A 25,723-nucleotide genomic window follows, 5' to 3' on the forward strand; every position below is an offset into this window, starting at 1 on the left:
GCGTAGATGAGCATGCTGTACATCTTTTGTGCTTATTACAGTAATGTAAAATCTGTCTATATGTTTCTGGTTTGCCTAGCTGAACTAGTTTAGTTTTCTATGTCACTGGAGAAAATTAGGACTTATGCCTAGTACATGCCGATGAGATGAAACTGAAACAATGTCTTAATTTTCACTAGTTATAGATAATTAGGGCACACATTTGTTTCCCCTACTAGAAGCAAACAAAAAACAAAGGCATCTTCATATCAGGGTTTCTTTCAGACCCAGCTTTTAATAAAATATTCAGTTACCACATTTTAAGTGGCACTGCAAGCAAGCTTATATTTCCATTGCGTTATGATTATGCATCATAATGTCCATGGTTTTGATCATAATGTGCCTATGTGTGTCTGATTTGCCAAGCCAAGATGTGTATACAGAACACAGCACTATAGTGTAAAATATTTTTACAGTGTTATTAGATGCCAGTTGGGAATGCATAATTAACTCTAAACCTAAGAACTCTACTATGTAAAGACCACATGAGTTAATTTGTTGCTGAATTAAATTTTATGGCTTTATTTAATAAAAAAAAACCCTACCTTTTATAGTTATTTGGTTGCTAGCTTTGTTATGGAGCCAACATGTGATCTGACAAGGCATTGCCTTGTTCCCCTACATGTATTCATGTACTATAACCCTAGAGGGAACTCACACATCTTTCTCATGAGGGGACTGTACCTACATCTAAAATTTCCCCTTTAGAAATTATAATGGAGGTGCAAATGCAGTTCTGCAAGCCATTTACATACCAAAATTTATGTTACTCTAGGAATAGGGGTGAAATAACAGTGTAATTCTGTTCCTACTGATGTTCCCTGATGTAGAGGCACATGTACTCATGGTTGTATCCAGTGCTCACTTTTTGCTAACAGAAATATTTTCTCCAGCATAAGGAAAGGCACTTCATTTTCACTAATCCCCCCCCCTCCTGCCTTCTATACCATATTCCATACCATTCCATAGGGTCCCTCAACCCCAAGGGAAAGTTTTTGGGAGCCATGGGGGGGATGTGTTGAATAAGAGGGATCAGCAAAAATGAGGTACCCTGCCTTGCACAAGCAGAAGTACTCCTGCTAGCACAGAGCCACCATTGAATGCAACCCTCAAAACAAATTTAGTAATATTGAGACACAGATATATAGCCAAAGCTGGCCTTCTGTCACTAAATATAACCAAAGCTGGCCTTCTGTCACTGAATTTTAATGCCCTTAGACATATGCTTGAGGCAGACACTCTTTGGTGGGTATAAATATAGATATTTACAGGCTATAGATGTGTGTTTTCTAACGGTGTGAAATACTGACCACCAATATATCAAATGTTCATTCACAGTGTACAATGGGGATGAGGGCGTATGATATTATTGAACATTTTGTTGGCATAACGATGTAATTATATTGTCTTTGCATTATAAATGCAGTGTTAAATAGCATCTGTACGGAAGCATAATTTGTCAGAGCTGACAATAACATGAAAGTTGAAGTGACTCACATCTTTGCCATGCTTTCTGGAGTTTTCCTATATATATATATATATATATATAGGCGCACACACACACACAATAACTAACCGTTAATCAGAGGAGTTGTGTAATTACATTTTATGTTTGATTGTCTAATTTAAATACATCATGGACCCTATGAGGCCTGAACTGATACATACCCATATTAAAGGAATGGAAGTAATGAACTTTATTTTCTGCTTTAGTACTTGTGGTGATGTGAAATCTCCGCTGTGTTAATTACCCTTGTGGGCTTGTGGCAATAATTATATGTGACATTGCCTTCCAGATCTGTGATATTAGATGTAATTCTGAAATTGGCATAGATTTATCCTGTTATTTTATCAGTGTAAACATTATGTATTAAACCTGTAGATCAATTTAATTAGCTGTTGATAGCTCTCTAAAACTTAACAAGTAAGCTTGCATGCGACAACTATCATTGTCTGAAGTAGGTGCTTTACCCCAAAGCGAAAACTTCTGGGTTTCGGTTTAATAGTAATAATATACAGAAGACAAATTTCAGCGAAATATCTAGTAATCGCTTCCCCCGTCTAAATATAGAAATCTCCCCCCCCCCAAAAATAATAACACGGGAACAGTTTGATGGACTATTCTAACGGCCCATCTGGTCCAACAATCCTGTTCTCACAGTGGCCAGCCAGATGCTTGTAAATAATGGTAAAGGGACCCCTGACCATTAGGTCCAGTTGTGGCCGACTCTGGGGTTGCGGCGCTCATCTCACTTTATTGGCCGAGGGAGCCGGCGTACAGCTTTGGGGTCATGTGGCTAGGATGACTAAGCCGCTTCTGGCGAACCAGAGCGGTGCACGGAAATGCCGTTTACCTTCCCGCCGGAGCGGTACCTGTTTATCTACTTGCACTTTGATGTGCTTTCAAGCTGCTAGGTTGGCAGGAACAGGGACCAAGCAACGGGAGCTCGCCCCGTCGCGGGGATTCAAACCGCCGACCTTCTGATCGGCAAGCCCTAGGCTCAGTGGTTTAACCCACAGCGCCACCCACATCCCCAGATGCTTGTAGGGAAACCCATAAGCACAAGAGCACTTTTGTATCCTGTGATTTCCAGCAACTATTACAGGGAGGCATACTGTTATGTACTGAAGTTCTCACCCTGGGCCAGCAGGGGGATACTGTAGATAGTTTTCACTCAGGTCCACGTCAGTTATTTTAGGCGGGAAACCCTGGGTTGTTGTTGCTACAATGTTGACAGCCGGCTGCATATAAAAGCAGGCTGGCTGAGCTGTTTGCTGTTCAGTTCTGTCCAGCTTACAAATAAAGAGCTGCTCTGGAGAAATCGCTGTGTCGTCTGCTATGTTCGCCCACAACTTAACACTGGCGACGAGGATGGGATTCGAACCCACGCGTGCAAAGCACAATGGATTACCACCAGATCGCCGTTCCAAAGGTAGAGTTCCTGGGCTATCTTATCGATGCCTCCGGCCTTCACCCGACCACATCCAAGATCCGCGCTATCCAGCAGGCCCCCATCCCAAAGAACAAGACGGAGTTGCAGGCGTTCCTGGGGCTGCTGAACTTTTATAACATGTTCCTGCCCCACAAAGCCACGGTGGCTGAGCCTCTTCACCGACTCCTCAGCACAAAGATGCCTTGGTCCTGGGGTCATCAGGAGACTGCGGCCTTCAACGTGGTCAAGGCTCTCCTTTCATCGGACCGTGTGCTGGTACAGTACAGTGAATCCAGGCCGCTGGTCCTTGCCTGCGACGCCTCACCTTTTGGCATCGGCGCTGTCCTTAGTCACCGTTTTCCAGACGGAAGAGAAGCACCGCTCGCCTACTTTTCCAGGACGCTATCTCCGACGGAACGGAATTACAGCCAGCTCGACAAGGAGGCACTGGCACTTGTGGCTGGAGTGAAGAGGTTCCATGAATACCTCTATGGCAGGACTTTTGACCTCATCACTGACCACAAGCCGCTCCTGGGCCTCCTCGCCGGTGATCGTCCAACTCCACCGGTCCTCTCGCCACAAATGCTGCAATGGACTGTGTTCCTGGCTGCCTACCACTACCGGCTCGTCCATCGCCCGGGCAAATCGATGGGCCATGCCGACGCCCTCAGCCATTGCCCTCTTCCAGCGTTTGTGGAAGACCCGGCTCCAGCTTCATCGCTCCTCCTGATTGAGGATCTTCCGGCAGTGCCTGTATCGGCTGCCACTGTGGCCTCCGCATCTGCCCAGGATCGCACCATCAGCCAGGTGCTCAACTGGGTGTGGAGGGGTGGCCACAAGGGCCTTTTGCATTGGAGTTCCAGCCCTTCGCAACCAGACAACATGAACTCTCGGCTCATCGCGGCTGTCTGCTGTGAGGAGACCGCGTCGTGATTCCCCAGGGACTCCATCAGTGCGTCCTGGAGGATCTGCACGTTGGCCACCCGGGAATTGTCAAAATGAAGGCATTGGCTCGGTGTTACGTCTGGTGGCCTAACATGGACGATTCCATCACTGCCTGGGTGTCCGCCTGTCAAGCGTGCCAAGAGTCGCGGCCTGCACCACCGGCAGCTAAGGGACACACCTGGGAGATGCCCAAGACACCCCGGTCGAGGGTCCACATTGATCTGGCTGGCCCCTTTCACGACCGGACCTTTATGGTAGTGGTGGACACCTATTCCAAATGGCTGGAGGTGGCCCTGATGCCCTCCACCACTACCGAGGCCGTCATCCGGGTGCTGCGAGGCCTGTTTGCGACGCATGGGTGTCCTGATGTCCTTGTCTCCGATAACGGACCGCAGTTGACATCAGGCACTTTTGAGCAGTATCTTTTGGGACTGGGCATCCGCCATGCCCTAACGGCACCCTTTCATCCATCCAGCAACGGGCAAGCGGAGAGAATGGTGCGCTCGGCAAAAGAGGCACTGGTGCGCCTGGACCAGGGAGACTGGCACGAGCGGGTCCCCAAATACTTGTTCGTGCAACACATCACCCCTCATGCGGCCACAGGGCAGAGTCCTGCTGAACTGCTTATGGGCCGCCGCCTCAGGTCACCGCTCGACCGGCTGCACCCGGACTTTGCCGTGGCCGAACCCCCAGGCTGTGCCAACGCGCCACGGTCTTTTGTTCCAGGAAACCAGGTCTTTGCCCGGAACTATGTGGGGGACATTCCTTGGGTGCCAGCCACAATAGTGGGAGTCACTGGACCTCGCTCGTACCAGGTGGCACTCGAAGACGGACACTTGTGGCGCCGGCACATAGACCAGCTTAGGCGCAGGGTTGGGGACTTGGACACTACCGTGGTGCCCCCAACTGCGCTTGTGGCTCCAGAAGAGACACTTACAGATGGTGAGGCTCCACCTACACCTCCCTCGCAAACTGCCAGCGTGGTGCCGAACCAAGCCGCTTCAGAGGGTCTGCCAGACTTACCACAGACTCAGACCACTCCACTTGCGGAGGCTCCACCCACAGCAGCGGATCCAGGGGATTTGGTTTCAACGCCACCTAGGGTTACACCACAGCCTCAGCAAGAATTGTGTGGCCCTCCGGACTTGGCTACCAGTCCCCGGCGGTCTGGCAGAGTTTCCAAGCACCCAACGTATTTAAAGGACTATGTTGTTGGACATGTATCACTGTTGGTCTAACTATGGGAAATGTAACCGATATGCTTTTGTGCCTAATTGAACCATTACGTGTAGTGCTGTATATAAGGAAACCATTACAATTGTAACTAACGCCTTATCTCAGTGCGGAGGGGTGTTATGTACTGAAGTTCTCACCCTGGGCCAGCAGGGGGATACTGTAGATAGTTTTCACTCAGGTCCACGTCAGTTATTTTAGGCGGGAAACCCTGGGTTGTTGTTGCTACAATGTTGACAGCCGGCTGCCTATAAAAGCAGGCCGGCTGAGCTGTTTGCTGTTCAAATAACAGCTTACAAATAAGCTTACAAATAAGGAGCTGCTCTGGAGAAATCACTGTGTCGTCTGCTATGTTCGCCCACAACTTAACACATACTGCCTCTGAAAGTCATGGGTCCCATTTTGCCGGGTCCCATTTTGCCTCCGCCCCCGGGCTGATGGTGGACAAATGTTGTCCTCATCTTCAAACATGGAAAAAGAAGACCCAGGTAACTACTGACTGCTCAGTCTGACGTCAGTACCAGGGAAGGTGTATAGATAATTAAATGGTCAGTTTCCGAGCAGTTAGAAAATGATGCTGTGATTACTAAGACGGTAAGAGCTGCTTGATAGTGGAATGGACTCCCTCGGAAGGTGATGGGCTCTCCTTCATTGGAGGTTTTGAAGCAGAGGTTGAGTGGCCACCTTTCATGGAGGCTTTAGTTGAGATTCCTTCATTGCAAGGACTAGATGACCCTTGGGGTCCCTTCCAATTCTACCATTCCGTGGTCCTATGAAAGTTCTTCCTTGAATCTCCTTTCATGCAATTTGAATCTATTGGTTCCTTGATTTCATTCTGAATCTCATGATCTCCTTGGACATTTTGATCAGGAGAACAATAGGTTGATATTTTTTATCCATTTCCTTAGAAACATAGGGTGCTTTTTGTCCCTCGGGACACAGCATTTTGAATCACCACACTATTTGTAATTTTCTCAAAGGAATAGAAGTCAGCTGAAATCGGTGAACATGTGATAAGTACCTTATAAAACGTTTCCTAGTTTCCTAGTCCACCTAAATTTACAATCTGAGCAATTTTTAAAAATTTAAAAGGGTAAAAGTTTCTGGTATCTTCCCTTAAATGTGTTAATGCAGTCAGTTCCTCCAGGTACATTTGGGTAGAGAGATATGCATTTGATGAAAAGTTTTGAAAATGTCCCCATGCTTTTTACACTCCCATGAGTGCTAAGGAGTCATTATAGCTCCAGAAATTGTTGCTATGCTTTGCGACTATTGTACTGCTGAAGGGGTTTCCTTATGTTAAGGAAAGGTTTATTCTCAGAATAGCATCTTCATGCATAAAACAGGAGCCCATTTATATCCAGAATTTGCTGGGTTGCAGCCTTGAAATCAGAGCAGCACTTCAGTAGATATTATAAGGCTATTTTAGGAGGCTGTTTTTATGCAGAGTTTCACTTTTGAGGCTTTTTATGGACTATGGATAAGAAAACAGTATTCTCTGTAAGTACAGCTATAAGATGCACGCTCTGCTGAATGACAGGATGTATACACCTTAGCTAATGCTTAACAGTCATTACCTTAGGCCTGCTAATGTAAAAGCCACTTCAATTTGGGAGCTTAGATAGAAGACCATGTTATATTTAACCTACTTTAATGGTATTTTATTAAATGTAAACAAACAAGAGGCCCTTCTATCGTACTCCTCCGGATGAGAGAAAGGCTTTCAGTGGGTCACAGCCCAATCCTGTGTATGTTACTTGGAAGGATAATTAAATTCATTGGAACTTCTTATCCATTAAGTGGCTGCAGGATTGTAGCCTATAACATTAGATAAATTATTAGAATTGATTATTCAGCCACTGCACAAAAATGAAATACAGAGGAAATGTTTTGGGGGTTTTTCCTCAGTTCGGTTCTTTTGCATATGACTTCCATCTTTCTTTTCCTCCATTACTTCTACAAATCCCATTCTGTAGGCTCCTGAATCTTTTAATTATTTCTAATGACACCACACCTTCTGGTTCCTCTGTTGACCTAGTCGCCTTTGACTGGACTTAACCGTCTAGGGTCTTTTACCTTTACCTCTTACCTTTAGCTTTCTAAGGATAGAGAGTACTTTGTTCTCAGTGGCTAATTTATTTATGCCTTCAGGTACATATTGGTATTGTTCTTCAGTACCATGAACTTTCTGCCTTTCATTCCACATGCTTTCACTTTCACTACCTTTCACTTCTGGGGGTCCTATATCATTTTAAATGGACCTGTTGTATTTTGTTTCTTCTTACCAGGCCCATGCAGAGCTTGTGTGAGGCCCATGGCGGGAGTCTTGTTAGAATAAAGTTAGGAACTGAAACAAAAAACATAGCTGGCTCCTGCTGGGGTTCGCCAGCCAGCTTAGCCCTCCAATGCCTGGAGCAAGTGTACCCAGCTGCCGACGCTTCCTGGGCCTGCTTCTGACCACCACAAAATCTCACTATTAACTTGTTTTCCTCTTACATCCACATGCACAGCTAGTGGAAAGTATATTCCACTTGTAAATTCTAAGCTTAAACTTTTTATTCTCAGTACATTTCTCTTTTCCATGTAATCAGTTGAAATGAATATCTGACACTGGTGTGGCTAGCTTCCAGCCTGAGGGCCAGATTCACCTCCCCAAGCAAGTTCCCATGGCCCCTGAAGGCTCTCTCTCACTCACTCACTCACACACACACACACACACACACACAGAGAGAGAGAGAGAGAGAGAGAGAGAGAGAGACTTAGTTTCTGCTGGTGCGGGGATGGGGGGATGTAGTAAAAATTGTGTTCAGTCATAGAAAACTCTAATGAGGACATCTGAAGTCATGAGTTAAAATTTCACATACTTGCATTGTGCCTGTGTGCTCGGGTTTGTGTGTACTTATTTGTTTTATTTAACCAGCTTTTTATTTTAAAAACATTTATTTATTTTTTAATGGTTTCCCACACACACCTGCAATTTCATTAGAATGCCACTTTCACTGTCAATGAAAAACAATTGAAGTAAAGGTAATCCTGAAAAAAAGGAAATGTAGTTTTTATATGTGGATTTTGCTAACATATATAAAATATTTCATTATTAAGTATGGTTTGTTTCTGATGATTTGTAAATTAATGTCACATAAAAAGATAAAAATGTTGCTTTTGAAATATTTCTCATTAAATTATTGAGAAATTTAAATAAATAATAGAAAAGAATGCCTCTGGTAGTATCTTCTGTTTCTCAATTATTGCTGTTACCAGAATGAATGATTGCGGTAACTTGAAGGCAATATTATTGCAGTGGTATCACAGAAAACAGATGAGATGCAAACTTCAAAATCTAGCACTGAAATGAAAGTGCAAGTCAAATCCTTTGAAAGTGAAATCTTTATTTGTGTTATGGGAAGATACGTATGAAAATCAGTTTGCTAGAATTAAAGCCAGTCACATGCCAGCATCTTTGTTAATTAAATGGAGAGGAAAATCTGGCTAATTAGTCTACACAGAACAGACAACCGATAGTAGTACCTGAAGTGCAATTTAGAAAGACATGCATTGCAAATTTAACTTGATGACACTATCTGCTACTGATGTTATACTGGGTGATTATAATCTCAATGATGTGTTTTTAATTGAAGATGTAGCCTATGATGGAAAGGTGAGAAATCATTTTAAAAGTTACCATAGAGATGTCAGTTGCATGCCCAGATTCTTAGTTCAATTAAAATACCTTACTGTTCAGTGTATCTCGATGAGGATGTTTTGCTTTATATTTAAACTCCCAATGCAAAATGTTGTGAAAATGCAAAATAAGAAGATTCTTCTGCTTGGTTTTGTGCACAGGAAACACACTGAAATTAGTAGAATGAAGTGCTGTCATCTAGTGACTATGATACCCACTGCTGTGCATCCATATCTCTACACAGTCTCGGGTTTTTGCCTCAAATGGCACTACATGTGGCTCTGTAAATCTTATACTTCAGTAAGTTTCCCAGGTGACTTGAGATTTAACTCCAGTCTGGGAAGTTATAAAAGCAGTTCTTTTTTGTTGTTGTTTAGTCATTTAGTCGTGTCCACTGGCCCATTATTTTGATTATCCATAAGGCAACTGTGTGGGCAGAAACAATACTGCTCTTAAATTCGCTTGCAAAAGTGATTTCTCATTACTATATTTTGAGTGGTTTTACATATGCACTGGAAGTAAAAGGTTAAGACTTCCAGAAGCTTATATCATGTTAAAATAGTCTTAAAATGTGCTACTTGACTCATATATTAATGCACATTAAAATATGTTTGTCTTCTCCCTAAGGTCTGGTTCAGTACTCTGCTTTAGGTGGGAACGGTGACAGTTATGATATTTCAATGTGAGACATTTCTAGGATTTTTGTGAAAATTATCTTAGAGAATAAAATATGATGTTGCGCACTTCCCACTTCCCTGAGCAGCGAAATGTTCCACTTGAGTTTGGTTTTCTTTGGGTGAGAGTGCATAGGAAGACAGCCCTGCTAGCTCACATCAGACTCTCAGAGTCCTTAATCCTTTTTTTCTGTCCTTATTCAATTCACAGCTCTGTTTCTCAGTCTCTTCAAAATTGCAAACTCCATCTTCTATACACATCTGCCCTTAGCTTTGAGGTTGCCTTCTCCAAGCTCTGATGGGTATCTCCATTAAAACACTCAAGAGAGATTTCCAGGTATCCTAACAATTAAATCCCATGAAGAAACATCAACCAAACAAAGGACTTTAACCCAGAAGCTATAATACCATATTGAGGAGATCAGTTGCAATAAACTTTTTTCTTTCATGGAGAAATAGTCATCAAGTGATATATATTGGGGGGGGGGGACAAATATTAAGCTGGAATGCAAAATCCACACAGATTTTGCAGTGTCCCAAAGTAATTCACTTTAGGGGATTGTTCTGTTTGTTCCTTGCTTGTTAGAGTGGATTTTTAAAGAAGAGAATTTGTTAGTTAGCAGTTCTCTATGGAGTAAGCTAAACTGCCTAGCCTGAGCTAAATTCCTTTGCTAATTTGTCATGTAGATTTTTCCCCATTTTATGTGTGAATCCAAAATCACAATATTGATTAAATACTTTATTATTTTTAAAGAAAACAAAACACTCTAATACCCTGAAACCAATCCACTAAAGACACTGGTGTACTCTGAAATTAATTAAAAGCTAGCTGAGGCTGGGTGCAGAATTCCACAAAGCCAATGCCTGTGTTAAATATGCAATTAAGAGAAACTGCTGTGTTAGGAGAACTCAAAAAACCCATCACTACAAAGCTAAATATACCTAATTTATTACACCTCTCTGGATTTTGATACTACCTTCATCTCTTGTGTGTGTGTGTGTGTGTGTGTGTGTTGGAAGCTGCCCAGGGAGGCTGGGGCAAGCCAGTCAGATGGGCGGGTACAAATAATAAAAGTAGTAGTAGTAGTAGTAGTTGTTTTTTTAATTTGAGGTTTTTGTTGTTTCTAAATTAAGGGACGTAGAATGTTCCAGGGAAGAGTGCAACCATGTGGGGGCAGTCACAGTGGTTCAGGGTGGGGGGAGGTGTGGGTAAGGGGAACACAGCACAGGCAGTTATTGACTGTGCCATTTGCCAGCCCCTCCTCCAACATAGGGAATTGCAGTTGTCCTATCAGCCAGCCCTTGGTTGGCTCTGAGTAAGACCTCCCTCACCCATGGATTATAGATGAGGAGGCCAATATGGTCTTTATCGCTGAGACCTTGTGGGTGAGCAGGGTGGAGTTGGTCTCACCTAGCTAGGCCCACCTGGGTACTTGGTGCAGCATCAAGGCAGACTTGAGGGTTGGGGAGGGGGAGTTGCTGTCGTCTATAGAGATTCCATCTCTTTCTCTCCCAGTTCTCTGTCCAGGGAGGCGGGGGATATTGAATGTGTGTACCTGGCACTGGACAAATCTCGCTGCCTGAGCTAATCTCAGAAGTAGTGTTGAGGACTCCTAGACTGCTGGTTTTGGGGGACTTCAGCATCCATGCCGAGACGACTTGCTCTGTGGTGGCTCAGGACTTCATGCCTGCCATGACAACCATGGGTCTGTCCCAACATGTCAACTGGCCCAACACATGTGGCAGGTGACATTCTGGACCTTGTTTTCTCAACTGGGCAGGAAAAGGGTGATACTGACATTAGTCTCTTATGGTCGGGTCAGTTCCTGTTGAGATTTAGGCTTTCAGCATCTTTTCTCCTCAGCAGGATAAAATTACTTGCATCTACCAGGTTCTTGACTCTGCTGCTACAGCAGATGAATCTCAAGAGGTGTCCAGAGCCCTATTATGTTGGAGGAGTTTCAGTTAGTAAGGCTTGAGGATGTGGACAAGGTGCTTGCATCTGTCAGGGCAACCATTTGCACTCTGAACTCTTTCCCCTCTTGGCTGATAAAAACTAGCAGGGACTGCTGGCTGGCTGTGCCAGGGAGGTGATTAATGCCTCCCTACAAGAGGGGGTGGGTGCTTCCTGTCTGCTTGAAGGAGGCAGTGGTAAAACCACTCCTCAAGAAACCCTCCCTGGATTCAGATATTACACCAATCCTGGCCCAACTACACTGGCTGCAAATTAGTTTCTGGGCTTTGAGCTATAAAGCCTTAAATGACTCGGAACCACAATACCTCAAGTATCTTCTCTCCCCATATGAACCAACCCTGACCCTGTGATCATCCTCTGAGGCCCTTCTTCTTGTGCCTCCTTCACAAGAGGTCCAGCGGATGGCAACACAATAATGGGCCTTTTCTGTGATGGCTGCCTGTTTGTTAAATGCTCTCCCCAGGGAGGTTCAACTGGCAGCTTCATTAAATATCTTTAGGCACCAGTCAAACATGTTTCTCTATAACCAGACATTTGGCTGAGTAACATTCTGTGTCCTTTATATCTTCCTTTATTTGCTGGAGTGGGGTTATTGCATCATATCTTAGAAATTTAAATTCATATATCTGATATAATTCAATTGATAGCAAACTTCACCTAATAATATATTCCAGTGCAGGATTGCTGCCCTGTTTGCCTTTCCTCCATTCTTCTGACAAAAAGGCTCCACATATTTGTAATAAAATATTATGTTTCCTTGCTATTCAGATATTAATCAGTACTGGATTAAAGTGGAATTACATAGTGCAGGGACATTAATAGTGAATGATTACTTATATGATTTATAGTGCAATGAGTACCAAATAAATCAATGTCTTGGCAGCCCAAGTAGAACATAACCCTTATTGCCACCCATCAAAAACCAACTAATGCTTAGTGATAACTGGGATTAATTAGTGATATGGTGTTATTCATATTGAAACACTTGCTAATCCTATTTAAAATGGATGTAATATTAAAGCAGGGAATATTCAGATAGTTCAATAATGAGCTATTCAGAATCTTTTTTAAAAATACATATTTTTATACCCATAAGACCTCTAAATAGCTTAAAATATGTAGCATTAGCACTCTTTATGTGGATGCAGGCACTTCAGTGCTGAAATGCTTGCAAAATGTTGGTTTTTGTTTACCTTACTCTCTATTGAAATGTCATTTCGTTTGTTGCTATTGATGCTTTAGTCACTGTAGAAAGTTCAGATGAAACGTCTAAAATATTCAAAACCAATATTGACTGAATTCATTCTCGATAGGTTGATGGAGTTGTTATGATCTTGAGTTGAAACTAAACTGCTGAGAATATTGAACTAGATGCTAAGTAGCATTTAGTGGCAAAGTGTCTTGAAGTTATGGAAGCAGAACTAAGCTCTTCATACACTGTTTCTATAAAAGTAATTGAGCAAAACAGTATTTGCAAGGAGAAAAAGTCAGTTTCTTTCAATAAGAGAAATACATGAAATACCTTGAGTGAAAAAATTATGTGGCAACAATACTGTGCAAAAACTGCATGCTTTCATTTTCAGGTTTCAATTTCAGTATCTATTTTTCTTAAAGGCACGCAATACATAGGTCAAAGGTTTTTAGGGCAGTGCTTCAAAAGGAGGAATTATTTAGCAAAGCAGTACCACTGGCATGTTGGGACTATGAAGTGCGAATGTATGATTTCTGTTCAGATGGGTTCAGTCGCAGCAAGGCTATTTTTAATGTAATACAGATGAAAATGTACCAGAGAGCAACACTGGTTATTCTTTCAAACCATTGTTGCCTTGAAATATACATACTGTTCTGATACACAGTGGAAGATGGTTCAGAATTAATAGGCAACATATTCTCCAGTGAGTGAAGGTTCTTGAAGAAAAATAATAATTGGCTTCACACTAGTAAGTTACAGGGCATATTGTAAATTGGCATTGTGCCACAGCCTGGTGCTTTTCAAAGAACTGTTGTTACCTAAGCACAAGCTGGTTTTGAATTGTATGTTTGGAGTGGCCAGAAGAGAAAGTTGAATAGATATGCATTTCTCTTTGTAATATTATAGTTGAGGAGTCTGAAGTTTTAGAGGAAGAAGAATTGCTTTAGAAACTTTGATTCATGCATGTATGGAAAAAGAATAGAAAACACACTAGATAGCAGTCATATACTTTCCTGGGAGTAAGCCCCATTGAATGGCACTTCTGAATAGATATGTATAGGATTGTATTGTAGTTTGTATTGTTCCTGTAAATTTTGTAGTTTTTACTTTGGGGTAGCCAATGTGGTGCCCACTGCCCTCGAGTTGTTGTTGTTAGACTAGCATTCCCATCAGCCAGGAATAATGGGAGTTGATTGATTTATTATTTAATTTCTATACCTTTTAATATATCAAAACTATCTCCAAGCAGTGTACAAGAGATAACTTCAACAAAATATTACAAAATACAGTTACATATCAAAATATTGCATTAATACAAAGTTACTGATATATAGAAATCACTATCAATTCATTTTCCTTCTGACACACCCTCCCTCTCACCTTCCGGATTCCCACCCCAGGGCCCAACAAACTCTTAGCTCAGCCCCAAAAGTCTTGCAATCAGAAGAGTTCCTGGAAACAGCAGACATCACCCTCGTCTCTCACTCTAGACTTGGTTTTAATGGATGGGCCCAAGGTGGATGATACTTCCTCAGGCTGCCCACAGCTGTGTTCCATTCAGCTGCACTCTCCAGTTCCAGGTACAACAGGGTTGTTTTTTTTAGTTTCCCAAAGGATGGGGAAAGGGCCCCTCCACTCACAGCTCTTTCTTCACCCTCTGCCCTTGCCTCCTCCTCCAGATGCTTTGTTGTAGTGTAGTCCAACAACACTTTGGAGGGCCCCATATAGGCTCTCCCTGGGACAAAGGAAGAGCTTTGCTGAAATTATACAGTTCTACTGCAACACTGAAATATGTAGTACTGTGTGTTAGAAAATGATAGAATGTGTTTCTCCAACTTTGCGTTCAATGTACTGAAATTTTCTGCCTTTGTCTGAATTTGTACATTGACAAAGAATGTATTGAGAATTTTGTCTCATTAATTCTTATGCACATTTTAGCATTTTTAGCAGTCAAGTAATAATGAAAGCTTCTATGTTTTATTGACTTTCTGAATTAATGTTGCTTGGCCTTTGGAGGGAAGTCAAACATAATGAGATCAATTTGGATCTTTATGTTTTTATAATCAACTTCTCATGTCTTTTAATCTTAATTTTGACATATTAAGAGGATATGTACTGTTATATTAATAAAACACATGAAGTGAAAGGGCTGAAAAAGATGTGGTGACAAGGAACTTTAAATGCTCTGTAAAACAGACTCTGCAATGAAGCATCTCTTTGCTCTGCCAACATATATCAGATGGTGGCGCATAATGTTGTATCCCAGAGATGACTTGTAGCTTACATTTTTCCATATTTGGGCATAGCTATGTGTTCCAAACCACAAACAGAAGTTTAAAACTTTCTCATGTATGAAAGGGTGAAATGGAGCAACTAAGTCTAAGGGTCAGTACAATGTGCTATCATCATGGGAAACTGTGGTTATATCTTGATCCAGGCTGTTATGTTGCCTACGGAAAAAAGGAAATCTTATACGAACTGACCCTCTGTTATTGATGTTTGTAGCATGCATATTCCATTGGAACAGATAATTCTGTGACATCTGCCGCAGAGACATTTCCTTAGCTATGAGCATGATCATTTTGGAGCTATTTCTGAAGCTAGAAATGCTGCTTGCCAGCATTATGCAACTGTTGCCACAGCCATTCCTGAAAAGAATTCTGCTCGCAACAAGATTAAGGGAAGCTGTTAAAAACATCTATAACAAATTTGTTTTCTAAAATTATTTGGGATAAAAGCTAGAAAATCATAATTGTTCTGAAATTGCATCCCATCAATGAAAACACAGTTGCAGTCATTTTCAAAACATGTTTTGTTTTTCTGAACATTTCAAAATGTACAGATTGTCATACGATTTAGACATAAAAATTGAGGTCACAATCCTAAACACATTTGCTTGGAAATAACTGTGTGACGCCCAGACCGCCACATCTAGCATAGGCTGAGCATTTACAGTGATGATCTATTGGTCTGAAGGAAGGGTATGCTTGCAACAAGAAGATTCAATACACTTCTGAGTACCTGAATTTAGCATTGTGACCTAAGACTGGGTTTCCATCAGGCAGCTTTTGCAAGATTACTCTGGGAAACTGCTAGTGCAAGTATGTCATCTCATTTCATTTCTTAATTAGGAACCTGTAATGGGGTTTGGGGTTGCTTGTGTGTAAGGCTCAAACTGCTCCAAGCTGAGTAGTTTGGTTAAAACTTTCCCCTGGCTGGACAGTCAGTACTCCGTGACTGTCTCAATCACTGGCAGAATCTGTCAGTGGGCGTTTCCTGAATTTCTTCCAACATAAAAGTTCTTTGACACCAAGTCGCCACCTAGCTTCTCTGCGCGGAAGCTTTCTGCGCAGAGTGGGCATCCCAAGAGGAGGTCCTGTGCTCTCCCCGCTGGCTTCACTGGAAGAGTCCTGGAGCCTTCCCTCCGAAGCTCCCTCAGCCTCCCCTTTCTCCCTGGCTATTTCCTTCCCCAGCGGAAACTCCCCCTCTCTCCTTGCTGGTTCCCTCTCCAGCGTCATTAGGGAGCCTTACCACCACCCTTCGCTCCGATGGCAGTTCCCTGACAGAACCCATTTCCAGTTTTTTTGTTGAGGGGAAGCTGGGGCCAGATCAAACATACTCACACATTTTTGCCCTACCCAGTGTTGGCAATCTACATTTTGATAACAATGTTTTAATCTTTCCTGGTGTTCTAGTCCAGTTGTGTATTAGCTTGTCAGCAATTCAGCTGTAGCACAGTTGATGGTGGTGTGTGATTAGACTGGTGCCTCTACTGATAAGGGCTTTTTGGTGGTACTGAATACATTTGGGCTCTGTGATACATCTGAACCAGCCTCCTTACTCTTATTAAACACCCCACAAGTTTATTGCTTAATATTAGAGCCAGGAAGCATTTACGAGAAAGCAGATTCCTTATGATGAAATGCTTTTCAAATTGTGAACTGGTAGCCTGGCCATCTGGCTTTTGTGCACAAGATCCTGAGCATGAGGTGGCCCAAGCTGAAAAATTAGGTAGACTTGTTTGTATTTTATGTTTTATTTTCTATTTTTAAAAAGGGCTGACATATATATAACTATCTCAAAGCAGTTTTGATTTCTCAGTTAATGTTTGAATTGAGACCAATACATCTTTTGAAATAAAGGCAGTCTATCAGCTACTGATCTTACATAACTCTCGGTAATTTCAGTTTTGTAGTTTGTAATGGCCCCAGTGTAATTGCAGAATGAGAAAGAGAGAGAATATTTAAAAATAGCCTAAAACAGTTACGAATTATTATTTGATAGGCTTGTATTTCTCATAGTATCAGGATTGTTTCATTCTGAGCTTGTTTGTAATGAATGACATGTGAAATGTAATTTTGATTGGAGGAATAAATATTGGTTATTTTATTGCCTCAGTGGTTCATAGATTCTACTTTTTCTGATTCAGTTTTTGCCTTCAGCATGTTGCTTCCCCCACCACCTTTAAGATTGTCAGTTAAGCCTTATGAAACTGCTTCCTTAGATCAACTAATGTATTTTTGTTTACTTCTTATATATAAGAAGAAAAAAACACAGCATAGTAATATAATTTAGATGAGTAGTTCAGCTACTATAGCTGCCCAGTTACACAAGACCAAATATGAAACAAGCAAGCATTCATTCTAACCTGCTCAGATAAATTGTCAGTTCAAGACTTGAGTATTTGCATGTGATTTGACAGTGGTACAGTGCTTTGCAGCTGGGGAACGTCAAGTCTCATGGCAGGACAAAAGTGTACCACTAACATGACAGAATTTTTCAGGTCCCTGCTAAGTTCATGATTTACCAGTATAGTGATAGCACATGTGTCTGTGTTAAGATCCTCTCCCAACAAAAATATCAAAGCATTATATTTTATATACATTTAAATACTTATGTAAATAATAATAAATAAATACTTAAATAAATAATAAAGCTTTATTTATTTATTTATTTATTTATACATACCCCGCCATCTGGCTGAGTCTCACCAGCCACTCTGGGCGGCTCCCAATCAAGTGTTAAAAACAGTACAGCGTTAAATATTAAAAACTTCCCTGAACAGGGCTGCCTTCAGATGTCTTTTAAAGATAGGAAAGCTGCTTATTTCCTTCACATCTGAAGGGAGGGTGTTCCACAGGGTGGGCGCCACTGCCGAGAAGGCCCTCCTAACAAGAACTATTTAGGAAAATTTTTGAAACTTCTAATAAATATCATTTTTTTAAAAAAAGAACTATTTAGGAAAACAATTTATGATACTATGACATTTTATTCTAGAATTAATGGAGACTGAGTTTTTCTACATAGTCCACATACTATCTAGATCTACTGCATATTTTTTGCCCCAGAAAAGTGCTTAATCAGAATTATTCCAGAAATTTTAGTTTCATTAAATAAATAAAAGCTTATTGCTGTTTGATTCTACATTACCTCACAGTGGTGGTGTATTCTCAACTGCCCAGCAACATTGTGGGTGGGTGTATACCAATAGCACAATCACCACTTACTTCTTCATTCATATGTGTAAACTGCCCTGAGACCTCCGGGTATAGAATGGTATATAAATTCAATTAACAACAACAACAACAATTCTTCACATGAGGCATGTGTGCAGAGGAACCACACCAGCCATTGTGGATGGCACAGTGTAGAATCAATTTAGATTGAAAGCGGCATATTGAGTATGAGTATCAATGATTCTGGATTGAGAGTGTTCTCAGCCTAGTTCAAATGTGGGTTATACATGTATACATTTTTTAAGAGGTGTAAGCAGTGTGTTAAAAAGCATTGAACTGAATTATCTCAAGCAAGACCCTAGATGGAGCATCTGGCTCAGATCCATGATCCCTCTTCTAGAATGAAATAACTATTTGTAACATCTGAATCAAATAATTTGAGGCGGTCAACAAAAGGTCACTGGATTGGCAACTTAAGTACAAGGTGCATGGTCATTGGTCCTTCATAAGATCAACACAGAAAATGCTGTTGCATTTGTGCTGCTCTCAATGTCCTCCCTTGAAACTATGACCTCTCTGCAAAGAGCTACTAATCACTGCTTGTTCTTGCTTTATTTTGCTTGTTCTTCCTTTCCTAACTTGTAAATGTTTCTTTCTCACCTGACCTACCAGCCTTGACTACTTTCCTCATTCTTGCCTTTCCCTGAGCCTTTTCCTTACATGATAATTTCACCTACATATCTGGAAGACACAGATCTCGTGCATGTCCTGCTATGGGTCAGATCTGCCTTTTCCTTACTGCAAGCTTTGATCTCGGATTCAGGCAAGGGTGAATCCAGCCTACTTTTGACAGCAGATAGATCAAAATAAGGAAATATGCCCGTTTCTGTGTGCATGTGCAATGGAATGAGAGCTGTGGCCTGGTACCATATGGCTCTGGTATGTGAGTGGGTGTAGCAATCATGTGAGGATGGGGTAATTGCGTAGACTTTCTCAGTCAGTCATTATTGTTTTCATTTTTATTATCCTTTCTAAGTGATTCCAGCAGCAGATAGTGTATTTTCATGCGCACACACTCCAGCCATATAGGATTTCACTTCACAATAGAAATATGTGAAAGAGGTTTTAGAAAAGCTGTCATCTGTAAGATTCTTGCATTGCATTGCTTCTTACATGCAATTGTTTTCAAGCTGATATCAATGAATATTAATGCAGGTTTACTCACAAAAGAAAATACTATAATTCATGGACAGACATAGCTTGGCCACAGTGGTCTATGCTCTTGTAACTCCTGACTGAACTGTTGCAGTGGATTGTACATGGGACTGCTCTTGAAGATGACTCAAATACTTTAATAAGTGCAGAATGAGGCTGCCATAATTTTGTCTTCTTCACCCAGATGGAATCACATCACATCCATTCTGTAAGAATTACATTGGCTGCATTTTCACTTCTGAGTCCAATTTAAGGTACCAAAGTTTAGCTTTAAAGCCCTAAAAGGCCTGCAGCCCAAATACTGGAAGGGATGCCTCTTTCTATATGAGCCTTCCTATGCCTTGAGATCTGCAGAGGGTGTTCTTCTTTGCATCCCACTGGTAGGAGAAGCTTGTGACCTCTACTTCTGAAATGCCATTCCCTTACATGTTTGCCAGGTGTCAACATTTCTATTATTCTGGGAAACCTGTTTGCTCAACTTTTTAAAGTGTCGGTTTTATCTTGCTTTGCTATTTTTAGCTGTCTCTTTTAGATTTGTTTCATTATTGCTTATGTATAAATGTAATGTGCAATGTATGTAGTACTCTGCCATGCTATCAGTTTTGATGGAGAGGGAGCTAGAAATGTTATAAATAGATTAATAAATACCACAGGATTGACATTTGACTATTTTTCAATAACTCAAATTGAGGAATATGAAATTTGAGATTCTGTTGCCACATAGGATGTCACAGAACCTTTTTTATTTTTCAAGCAAGAACTCAGAAATAACTCTATTTTCTGCATAAACCAAGGGCAAAAACCCTTTTCCTGACTTATTTTAATGTGCACTATCTGAGGCATGCATGACTTGAGATTGTTTGCAATTAAACTGATTGTTTTGCACAATGTTAAATGCTTCTTTGAGGTTGTTTCAAAGGAATCCTCATCATGTACTAGTGCACTAACCAGTCTTCTTAAAAATTAAGCTGCTATGCCTGAAGTTGCTTTTCTCTCTCAAATATGCCACAACACAGACAAGACAGGCTTTTGAGTTAATAATATTCAAGAACAAACTCAGCAGTTGTGTTTGCCTGATTTAGCCCCTGCTGTGACGATTCCTTTTTTATTAACTTTGCAATTATATTGCACAGCTAAACTCAAAGTACCTCAAGCTGCGTCTTTTAGATACTCACTATCTCAGTAGTTCATAGGCAACTTCAAATGTTTAGAGACCTGGAATTAAGTCAGCCTCAAATTATTTCCTATTGTATGGAATATCTTGTTTATAATGTTAGTCCAAATAATTTAACTGAGCAGAGAATTTATTAAATGTTATATAGCACCTGTAAGGTTTTACTGGCTGTAAAATGATTGTATACTGGTCTGCTTAGGTTTTATTATGAAACAATAAACAGGGTGGTGATACAAGGGCTACTGCAATAGACACAAGATAATATCACCAAGGTGACTATCTGTAAACAAACAATAAATGCCCATATATGGCAAAAGTAGTTTCTTTCCAAAATAGGCTTTATCTTAAATAATTGCGAACACAGTAAATTATTGGCACAACCTATTGGTGTTTTGCAACTTTCTGACTAGTTGCAGGACCTTAGCCAGACCTAGCAGAGTAAACGCAGAATTCACGGAAGCAATTGGCGACTTGGCTGCAGACAGGATAGATGAAGCAGGAACCAGGAACTTGTAGTTAGCTGTTTATTATATACAGTGGACTATTTACAGGAACAGAACACGGATCTTTAGTTAGCTCTTTCATACATGACTCACAACTCCTACACTGACACACAGAACTCTGAACCTCTAAACTAACACATTCCAGTTAGTAGGCCATTAATTATCACTCCCTTGAGAGAGCTTGACCAATCAGGGAGCTGTCTCCATGCCTCTGTTATCACCAGGCAGACTTACTCCTTCAGATTGCCTTTTGGCTGTCTGACAAACCTTAATTGACTCTGTGTGAGTAGCTGCACGTACACAGTTTCCCAATAAATGCAAACACAGTAAATAAAGAGTCCACTTGTGATGTATCAGTTCTTCAGTGCTCGGACATCGCTCCGGTAATCAGACGTTTCATCCCCAAAGGGCTTAGTTATCAAGTTTTGTAGTAAATAATATACAACAGAAGACAGTGTATAAACGGCTTAAAGCAGGGGTGTATCTGTCCCCATCAGCATGTTTTCATCAGGAGGAGCATAGAATGAGGACGATGTTAACCTCCGGGTTTACAAACTGAAGGACATCGTCCTCTTTCTATTTTCCTCCCAATGAAAACACATTTTGCAGCAACATTTTCATATGTAGTTTTGATTAATGTACACATTTTTGCAAACAGCTTCCCCCAATACAGGGCTGTCCAACAGGTTGATCACGATCTACACCTGTTGATCGTGGGACCCTGATGCCCCCCCCCCCAAAAAAGCTCAACAACTTTGGCTCATCAACAACTTCGGTTAATTCAATGGGTAGATCACTGCCAGTTCATCTTTTTTTTAAAAAAAATGATATTTATTAGAGTTTCAAATAATACACAAAAGCAAAAAACAACAAAACAATTTTCCAGAAAAGATAAAATTAAAAAAGAAAGAAAAAGCTGAATTAAAAGACATTCAACATTTACAGTCCTTATTTTCAATAACTTTTTTCCCGCGACTTCCCCTTGCCTCCCCTTCTTGTATTCCATGTCCAAATATTTATTCAACAAGTTCTTATCCCTAATTTTTAACCTTAATTTATTATTATATTTAATTCAATTTATATATCAAATTTTAACTTATATACATCAATCGTTATACTTAAAGACTTTTTCTAAGATCGACCCAATTTCCCTTCCACGAATTCCCCATTTTTATACTAATCACAAAGCAAAAAATGAAAAAATAGAAAGAGTCAGAATATATTTGTACACCCTTTGGATTCCCAAACCCCACCCTCCCTTTCCCGGTTTCGATCCCCGAACCATTGTCCATTAGTCCATCTGCTATCAGCCTGGAGACCTCACGTCTGAGGCTCTTAAATCTCTCTCCCTTCCTCTCTGCCGGTTTTTTTTTACAGTCCTTTGTATTAAACACCAAGTCTCGGAGGGGCTCTGTCCCGATAATGTCCATGTTCCTTCCAGCCAGACCTCCATATTTAAAGGTGGAGCTCAAATCTTGTTTCTTAATCCTTTTAAGTCCAAATGTCCCAAAAGCTCCAACTTCCACCTTAATCAGATTTATAGTCCATAGATCTTCAGATCTCCACAGAAGGAGATCTTTCCATTCCTCATTCTTCAATTCAAACCAAATTTTCATCATCCAGTCCTTATTTTCTTTTATATCCATCTTGACAGGCCTCCGGCTCTCCTTTGCCTTCTGCAGCATTACAGCCCCTCCTTCCTGCTCCTCCTGTTCAGCATATATCTCTTTCTCCACTTCCTCAAATTTCTCAAATTTCTTTTCTTGTTCAGCTGCCTGGACTTTGTACATCAAGTCCTTATCCAACTCAGTAGATTTATTTACTGTTGACTTCAAAGTTGTGACACTTGTAGACAAAACATGACTTTGCTCTTGCAACTTTCCCAGTTCATCAGTTCATTTATAGTGGGAGTAGATTGCAGTCTCTTGGAAGTTGGACACCCCTGCCGTAATTGAATGCATTTTTTATGTTATTTTTTGAATATCTTCATTTTTTCTGCACAGTTTCACCTAAGATTTTTTTCGGAATTATTGTTTGATTGGAGAACTGCATCACAAAATCTGGATAACTGCAAATTTCAAAGATAGCTGTGTTTCAGTTCACATATTTTTTAATAAACTGCAAATGTGATAAATTTTACCTTCAATGCATACTGAATTGAATTTGTCTCCTATTCCTAATTCTCATTACTATAAGCAAGCCCCAATACCTAGCGAGTAATTGAGCATTTTTTCAAGCTTTGCCCTTATTTGAAATGTATATTTTAATAAACTCTTCTGTGTATCCTTTTTTTACTTCATTGAATATAAATTCAATAGATTTGGATACTTCTTGACTGGGTGTACACAGAGATCAGATTTCAGGCTGTCTGTTTCAAAACAGTACAGCCTACAAAACAATTAAGGAATAAACATACCTGTATATGTATATGTAGATATGTATATTGCTTGCACTAACTGGCTATCAGTCATTCAAGGTTTTTAAAAGTTCTTTTAAAATAGTGAAGCTAATTGTAAAGTACTCGTTTATGGTACTTTTTGTGTTTGTGCATCTAAGGGACTGATGCAGGAAGTCACATACATTTTTTCCCCTAGTGGGTTGGCAAACCAAACCACTGAGCAGAATAATTTTGCCTGAAGCACATTATAAGCAAAAGATTAGAGTCAAGTATTCAGTTTAGATTGTAATTGAAGTTGTTCACCTGGTTCTTAGAATATCAGAATTTCCTGCAGCTGCCTATTCCTGAAGATTCTCCAATGAAATATGGAGTTGTTTCCCAGGACCCAGTGTGTAGCTGTTCCAATCTAATAAAAGTGCAAATTATTTCAGAGGCATTGAAATCAACCCAGAGCAGCTCCCTGCTTAATGAGATGGCAGCTGGTATGGGCTTACTTTGTGCTTTCTTGAATGTGGACTTCGAGTCAAAGGGAACAGTTTTTACTATTAAATGAGCTGCTATCTGCTGCAGCTTTCAAGATATAACCTCTATGTCAGTTTATAATGTAGTAGTACATGATAGAATTCAACGAGGGCCCCTAGTGCTGCAATCATAAATAGTGTCTTATCTTTATATATGCTAATATTTTAACATTCTAATTGTAGCATGCTCATCCCGGCCCTGTGAGGCTGGCTATTCTTACTACCATCTTAGAAAATGTGAAAATTGACCATTTAGCAAAAGACTGCACAGAGACTTTAAATGTGAGTCTCAAGTTCTAAATTCATTTATTTTATTCACAATTAGCATGCATGCAGGTAATTGGTTTAACCCAACACTGCAAGATTTGTACTTGATTCCAGTCTGCCATTTAGGAGACCACTTGATCAAGTTCACTTGATATATGGTTTTAGGGAGTTTGGCATACAGAGTCCCCAGGTTCAAGCTCCAGGTTTTTTTGTTTTATTGCTGCTTATGCAGTCACAATTGTATTGTCTCCTGGATCACATTGAAAGGGGCATACTTAAAATGGAACTACCAAGAGCTCCCCCCCCCCACTGATATTAACACCCAAGAGGGACTGTAGAGAAGGAGGCAGTATTTCAGATATTTGGGGCCTAAGTAATTTATGGCTTTAAAATTAGCATGTTTTAACACTCGCTTTAAACAATGCATACTTCAACAAAAAGATGTGTGGAACTGTTATTTAAATATTAAAGGTAATGAGCAAAATAGGATAATGAAATCAGAATAACATCTATAATAGTTATTTCATAAGTGAATGGCTGAATGAAGTGTAGCTCATTAAAAAAAATACTGGCATATGTTGTGACATTAAACCACACTGAGGTAAAGCCTTCTTTCTTGATCTCTTCATTTGTCAGACATAGTTTATTTGTTAATCTCTTGAGGAGGGCTGTTTGGTCCCAGTTGTCTGTTGTTGTTCCAGAAAGATCTTTCCAGTGTCTGATTGTGTTGTGCCTCACTGCTTGCAATAAATAGCTTATTAATTCTTCATTATGTAAATCCAGGTGGTTGTCTTGAAATATATTTAATAAAGCTAATTCTGGTTTGACTTCCAATTGTTTCATTATTTTATTAAATTCCTAGAGTATCAAATTCTAGAAAGTCTAGGTTTTTGTACATTCCCACCACATGTAGAGATATGTACTGTGTAGGGCAGCCCCTCCAGCAACATGATGGGTCACCAGGATGGCTCATGGCCAGTTTCCAAGGTTTAGGTACCACTTACATATGAGTTTTAGGGTTAATTGCCTGCCGAAATAGACTTAAAGGGGGGGAGTGTTGGTCCAAAGTCTATTAGTGTGGATTTGGTAGGGGAGTACCCAAGGGGGTTGTAAGTTTCCTTACAAGGAAATTTATATAGTGATGTATTTCTGTTATAAAAGTCATATAACTTGTATAGACTCCCCCCCTCCAGCCAGCCACATTGAAGTGTTGTGAAATAGTGGGTATCAGTGGGGACAGTGGATCTTGGATGGTATATTAAAGCATAAAGTCTCAGAAGTTAACCTGCAGGCTTGAGAATGTTGAAAGTTGTTAAGCTCTCAAAGTATTGCTGCTTCTGTGTTCAGTAGGTCAAGTTTCAGAATCATTAAATTATCAGCACATAGATCAATCAAAAAGTTTTGTTTTCCTGTTTGGGCTCCATCAATGTCTGGTGTTGTTCTGATGCACATAGCTATTGGTTCTAAAGCTAGTATGAACAAAAAGGGAGTTCCCTGTCCCCAATTTGAAACCATA

The 25,723-nt window shown here is 40.6% G+C and overlaps 1 protein-coding gene across 10 annotated transcripts in view; it reads left to right on the forward strand.

The window, feature by feature from the left end:
- DMD (dystrophin) overlaps positions 1 to 25,723 on the forward strand; it is a 1,009,769-nt gene that overhangs the window by 786,590 nt on the left and 197,456 nt on the right. The window lies entirely within an intron of this gene.

This window comes from Podarcis erhardii (assembly GCF_964252035.2).
Source record: "Podarcis erhardii genome assembly, chromosome: 4".
NCBI lineage: Eukaryota > Metazoa > Chordata > Lepidosauria > Squamata > Lacertidae > Podarcis > Podarcis erhardii.